Source organism: Notothenia coriiceps, unplaced genomic scaffold, assembly GCF_000735185.1.
Source record: "Notothenia coriiceps isolate Sejong01 unplaced genomic scaffold, NC01 NC01_scaffold00000339, whole genome shotgun sequence".
In the NCBI taxonomy this organism is placed as follows: Eukaryota; Metazoa; Chordata; class Actinopteri; order Perciformes; family Nototheniidae; genus Notothenia; species Notothenia coriiceps.
The window spans coordinates 15,212,387-15,218,886 of record NW_011333040.1 but is presented as its reverse complement, the minus strand read 5'-3'; the positions used below and the strand labels follow the sequence as shown (position 1 = coordinate 15,218,886).

At 41.8% G+C, this 6,500-nt stretch overlaps 1 long non-coding RNA gene across 1 annotated transcript in view; it reads left to right on the top strand.

Annotated features, from left to right (window-relative positions):
- LOC104946932 (uncharacterized) overlaps positions 1-4,380 on the top strand; it is a 14,301-nt gene extending 9,921 nt beyond the window's left edge. The window contains exons 2-4 of the long non-coding RNA XR_798510.1: positions 2,377-2,379; positions 3,042-3,046; positions 4,368-4,380. This is a non-coding gene — a long non-coding RNA (uncharacterized lncRNA). The remainder of the gene's footprint in view (positions 1-2,376; positions 2,380-3,041; positions 3,047-4,367) is intronic.
- Positions 4,381-6,500: the final 2,120 nt, after the last annotated feature.

The window sequence follows — 6,500 nt, the reverse complement described above, 5'->3', positions numbered from 1 at the left end:
TGTTTAATCTGCCACCCTGAGTGTTTATTCGGTTGGTGTGAAAGAGCTAACAACTGAGAAGGCATTTTAAGGGACAGCTCACGCCACTTTGACGCCAATTTCCAGCGGGCTCTGGCATGCTCGGCCACCAGAACGATTTTGGCGGCCTAACTTCGTGCTATGCCAAAGACGTAGCTCCCGTTTCCGGCTTTGCACTGCACCAAGAGAGGAGCTTCCGGCAGCGTCCCTACGGAGTGGCCTGGATATTTAGGCCAAAAAGAAAGGGCCTTTAGGACGCAGCGCAGGTCAAAGAGTGCGCTATGCTGCCCAGTCAATTGAGGAAGGTGGCTTGCAGAGGAGGAAAATCGAAAAAGCGTTATTGACTCAAATTAGTAACATTCCGATTTTCTGACACGTCATCATCAAGGGAGAGTGGAGACTTGCATCGACGTTTTTGAGTTCCTTGGGACAAACTGCAGAAGGCGCGAGGTTATGGTCGCTAGCTTATTGATGAATCACTGACGCAGCTGATGTTGCACAGCTGTGCCTCTATGTCTTTAGATTTTTTGGATGGTGAAGTGCTTTCGGGCAGGAGTGGGCTACTTGGACTTAATCCTTTGGGGATGGACACGTCGACCGGTGAGATGATGTTCCACAAGTGGGGGGGGGGGCGGGCGGCCTTTCGTTTTTCAGCGGAGGGCGAGCCACAAGTTGGGATTGGATCGTATTACATGCTGTGCTAGACGGATGGCGGGGCCCCCTGCGATGGTCGCGGCGCCGAACACAGGACTGTCCGGCGTAGGCCTGGCAGATGCTGGCCTCCACAGCCTGGCGGGCTGCAGTCGGCATTCATTGCCTCATCCACCAAAGCTCCTGGCGAAAACTGAGTGGTCGAGTTAAAAACCAGCACAATGGACTCTGTCATGGCGTATTTTAAACGGTTTCTTCATTGTAACTCCAGTTTACGGCACCGCCTTTTCCGCCAGATGCTTGTCAGACTATGTCGCCTCGATATAATGATTTGCTCATTGCACAGTGACAATTTGACACTCGCGCTAAGCAAATAGGAAAACGCTTGCAACGATTTTTGTGAACTTTAAGGAGGAAGATCATGGCCGTTTCTCCGCAATTCAAAACTAAAAAAAGCCACGCCTTTTCTGTGATCTGATAGAGGAATGATGAGTTTTCCGCTGCTGTTTGCTTTTGGAGCGACTCATTTTCCAACATCTGAACCAACTCAATTTGGAGCTGCAGGGCAGAGATAAAATGGTTACACAACTTGTGGAGAGACTCCATGCGTTTCAAAAAAAGCTCACACTTTTTTTTGCGGATTTGTGTCCAGGCAAAATGCTCCATTTTCCAACCATGCGCACTGCAGGTTTACAAATCACCAAGGTGATGACTGGATTTATGGACGCATTGAAAACCAACTTTGCCGCAAGGTTTGACCATTTCAGTCTCCCAACTGAAGTGATGAGATTTGTGAAGGACCCTTTCTCTGTGAATGTAGAGGGGGAGTTTGCACTGAAAGCAAAGGAGCTGATTGTGACATTAAATGAGGCGTCTTTACAACTCAAACTCATTGACATTCAGTCATCAGATGACCTGCGACAGTCATTTCAGCTGGCAGGTTCTGAAAAGTTCTGGACTCATGAAGTCAGCCACGAGAAATTCCCTCATTCAAGGGGTCTTGCACTTTTTGTCCTCACAATGTTTGGCTCGACTTACACGTGCGAATCGGCATTCTCACACATGAATGCCATAAAAACTAATAATCGAGCATCCCTCACTGACCAGCATCTGCATCACTGTATGCGTATTGCCATGACAACGTATACTCCCGACTTCCCTGCTCTTGCTAAATCGAAAAAATGCCATTTCTCTCATTAGATGGCATATATCTGCCAAGTTGGTTGCATACTGTATGTCAGTTATCACTATGTTAATCAAAAAAGGTTTGAGTTTTAAAAGGCTGTGTGTTGTGGTTTGGTAATTAATACAAGTCTTTTGATAATTGCTTTTAATTGATGCAATTGATGTGGTATGGCTCACTTGTCTTTATTGTTATTATACCATAATATACACTGTTGTTTGTGTATGGCCCTAAATTGCTATTTTGTGTGAATTATTCGATCATTTAATCTAAATCTAATGATGTTGATGGTTATATTAGCTTCACATGTACTGAGTTCTGAACTTGNCAAACCCGTAGTAACAGTACGAGTTTTCTGTCGGTGCAAAGTAGAAGATTACGGGAAAACGGACTACATTCCATGCGCAACAGTGAGTTTCCGGCAACGAAGGAGTGGCTTCGTAAGAAGCATTTCAAGGTCCTGGAGTGGCCTAGCCAGTCTCCAGATCTCAACCCCATAGAAAATCTTTGGAGGGAGTTGAAAGTCTGTGTTGCCCAGCGACAGCCCCAAAACATCACTGCTCTAGAGGAGATCTGCATGGAGAAATGGGCCAAAATACCAGCAACAGTGTGTAAAAACCTTGTGAAGACTTACAGAAAACGTTTGACCTCTGTCATTGCCAACAAAGGGTATATAACAAAGTATTGAGATGAACTTTGTTATTGACCAAATACTTATTTTCCACCATAATTTGCAAATAAAGTCTTTAAAAAGCAGACAATGTTATTTTCTGGATTTGTTTTCTTCTCATTTTGTCTCTCATAGCTGAGGTATACCTAGGATGTAAATTACAGGCCTCTCTCATCTTTTTAAGTGGGAGAACTTGCACAATTGGTGGCTGACTAAATACTTTTTTGCCCCACTGTACTGCCACCCGATGTCCCGGGTAAACCGCCAGAAGCGTCGACACCTCCTCATCACTCCACCGTTCCCGCGTTTTATTTTGTGTTGCCACTCTCTCCGTTGGTGCGCTGGGCTAATGCTAATAATGCTAAATGCGAGCAAATAAAATGAGGGTTTCACAAAACCTTTTGGGAGTTTTATGGGGCGTGGTTTGCAATTCGCCCAGCCAATCAGAAATGGGAACCTTTTTCTCCCAGGAAAGTACCTGCTCTCTAGCAAAGGGGTGAAAAGGTTTGCAAAAAAAAGTTCTAGTTCCAGATCTTTTTGGTGTGAACGCAAAATCCCAGGGACTATCGGAACTATGGGAAAAGTACTCCGGTGTGAAAGCGCCTATTATCTCCAAATAACAAATGTCCTGAGAGCTCTAGTAGAGAAACTTTCTCGGGATAATGACTTAACTTCAAAGCCATGAGTAAACAATGATTTATAAATCAAACTAATTTGTAATGTTAGTGGTGATAACATTAATAACTTTCATGGACAAAGGGTGGTTATAGATTGTGCGAAACATGACCTTTAAGGGCCACCGTACTTAAAGTCAAGGTGGATTTCACTTGAAGTCAGGAGGATTTTATAAGTTTTCTTGAGATCGGGAGTTATAAATGTTTTCATCTCCAATTAACAATCGCTTGAGAGATCGGGGTAGAGTCTTTTTCTCGGGATCCTGACATATTAAATAAAAGATCATGAGGAAACTATGTTTCATAAATAAAACGTTATGGGTCTTGGCCAATATGCCGTTATTTTGGGGAAACAACATTTGTAATTTGAGAGGAAGACATAAACAGCTTGTGAACTCAATTGTTATTTGTTATCATAGGAAAACAGTGGTAATGAAAAGACTTTTAACCATGGCTTTGGTTCAAGGTGAAAAATAAGCTTTTCCTCCAATTAATTAAAAAAACATTGTATCTCCATTTTATGCATCAAATCGAGTCGATCTGCTCTAATTAAGGTTCATTAATGTGCTGTTTTCCCTTGGTCATCGGCCAACCTAGGAAGATTGTGTGGTTAATTTAGAAAATGTTAAATAGGCAAAAAGGCAGACAGCACCTTCCCTGTAGACGACATGTTCCTCATCACATCTGTGTCTTTCTTTCTTCAGATCGAGTGGCCGGCTCCGCAGGATAAGAAGAGGGAGTGTGTGGCCAAGGGGAAGAACAACCAGGTAACACGCATCCTTTGGGGATTACCTGCTTTTCTCAAGGCCACGTGGCAGGAGGTTATATATATAGTATATATATACACTTCACTTTGCTCCATTACATTTTGTCAAGTCAGTCTAAGGGGTTTCTAACTGGAAGGCTTCCAGTCATTACATTAGCTCACAGCGTCTTCCAGGCAGCATCAGCAACTTTTGGAGGTGGGCCGATCCGGGAAGTGTTTTGTCTCGAGCAACAAAAAGAGAGGGGAAAGTCCCGCAGCAGAGAGAGTCTGATAAGTGATACGCATGCTGAGGCTTCACATTTAGCACACAGACATGAGAGTGGCTTCTCATCTGACTCTCAGCAGGAAAACTATTCCTTTTGAAATATTCATTAGCTTCTCGTAATGAAAAGAAGACTTCATCAGATAAAACATTTCTGAGGATCTACTTTTTCCAAATTTGAAATGATGATATTCAATAGAGGAGTAGCTCTCTGTAGTTCGGTATTAACTCTCACCATCAGTTGTGATCAGAGTTGGTCGGGTTACTTTCAAATGTAATCTGTTAGAATTACTCATTATCTCTAAATAGAGAACATTTCATCAGTAACCTCTTATTCATCTCATTATGTATTTTTTTTTCATTTTTTCGTTTTATTCTCTGTCAAAGCGTCTTTGAGTTTTTAGAAAAGCGCTTTATAAGTGTTGTGTATTATTATTATTATTATTATTATTAATAATCCAACCTGAATACTTTCCATTACTTTGGGATTATTGCAATATCAAATGCAATGTGAATAATTATAAGAGAAAATAAATATCACTAGGAGGTTTTTTTTAATCCATTATGTAAGAAAACAGAACAATAAAAGAAGACACCGAGATATTTAGGATCAAAAATGATGTTATGTATCAGAAAAGCTTCCTTTCATGAAGCATATTCAGCCTACACCAACAATGAAACACATGAGCACAGTTTAAAAAAGCAGAAATAAAATCTGAGCTGACAGAAAATGCTCCGTTTTAGTTTAATACACACAGGTAAGCACACACACACAACATATAGGTTCACCTGCTGAATTAAAAACAGAACAAATGAAGCAAAGAAAGTGAAAACCATGAAGCAGGTTAAGGCAGTAGAAGTATACACTTAAAGTCTACAGAACAGTACAGCTTACAGAGAAGAGATACCATCTGAACATACACATGTTCTCTTAGTCGTATACTAACATTGTTATCCTACTATTTACCCCCAAGTTTTAGAAATGTACCAGTAATCTGATTACACTGTTTGTTTTGTAACTGAAAGGGAAAACACTCCCTTTCCTCTCCGCCCCGGCTCCTCACTGCTTACAGGGCATAAAGTAAATCTGCAAGGAGTCTCGTTTAATATTTTATAGAAACACACAGACGTTTAAGAGACGAAGCTGAAAGCCTCTCTCGTTGCACAACAGTTACCTTTGATGTGGTTTCAAACAGAAGGGGAAATAGTTCAGTGGAGGGCAGAATAGGAGTACTGAATTAAAATGTGTCATAACTTCTCGTGTTGGGGCGTGAATGGTTGTTAAAATGCAGCGTGATGCCCTGTGATCAGGATACTTGGGTGCATTTAATCAAAAATGATAGCCAAAGTGCATTTAAAGCTACTTTAGTTAAGTGAATGTTTACACATGTCCTATTTATAACATGAATGAATAAGCATATGATGTTTACACTGCCCGTCGAGATACTCAATGATTAGTCTTTTTATGTAATGTAGTCGCCTGAAAGAGCACCGTCTGCCAGACGCACCTCGTCCCGATTATCCTCGCTGATTACAGGGCGCTGTAAAGATGTATTAAAACAAAATCATATTGCTCTTATAACAGCCGTGAGAGGCAGATATTGTTTTGCTGCTGCAGAGGCAACATCAAGTGGACGCACTGAATTATTCATTCCTGTAGCATCATGTGTGAGCATCTGTTTCCAATCCCATTCAAAGAGCTTTATTGTTCATCACAGCGCAGACATTAAAGGGCAGTGCCCATGAAACGCTGCATATATTACTTTGTTAATTACCCACAAAACTTTTGAACGGAAACATCCTGTCACCTTTCGGTCGCAGTGTAAAGGTTATTTAGATAATGTGGTTACATCATCTATTAAGAGATGTCCTCTCCTTCTGAGACCCAGAACATTATTGCTGTCCTCTGTGGAGGACATGACACTCAAGCCCTCAATTTAAACACCATGCGGGCACTTTATCTGAGTCCTAAAGTAGTGTGAGAAGTCCATCCTGATGTCTCCAGTGATGTAACACACACAAGGCACATGTGCTGTCTGCAGAAAAGAGGGAAACAGCAGAAAACACATTTTACTGTAGTGCTGTGAGCATACTTGCCAACCTTGAGACCTCAGAAATCGGGAGCATTTTAAAATGCAAAATGGGGGGGGGTGCTAGTGGATCGCCGGAGCTGTTAGAACTACAATATAAGCATGTTAATGTTAATCTAAGTGCAATGCCTTGGGGCCTGTAGCACCATCCTTGATGGAGCATATGTGTGGGCAGGAAAGGAGTGA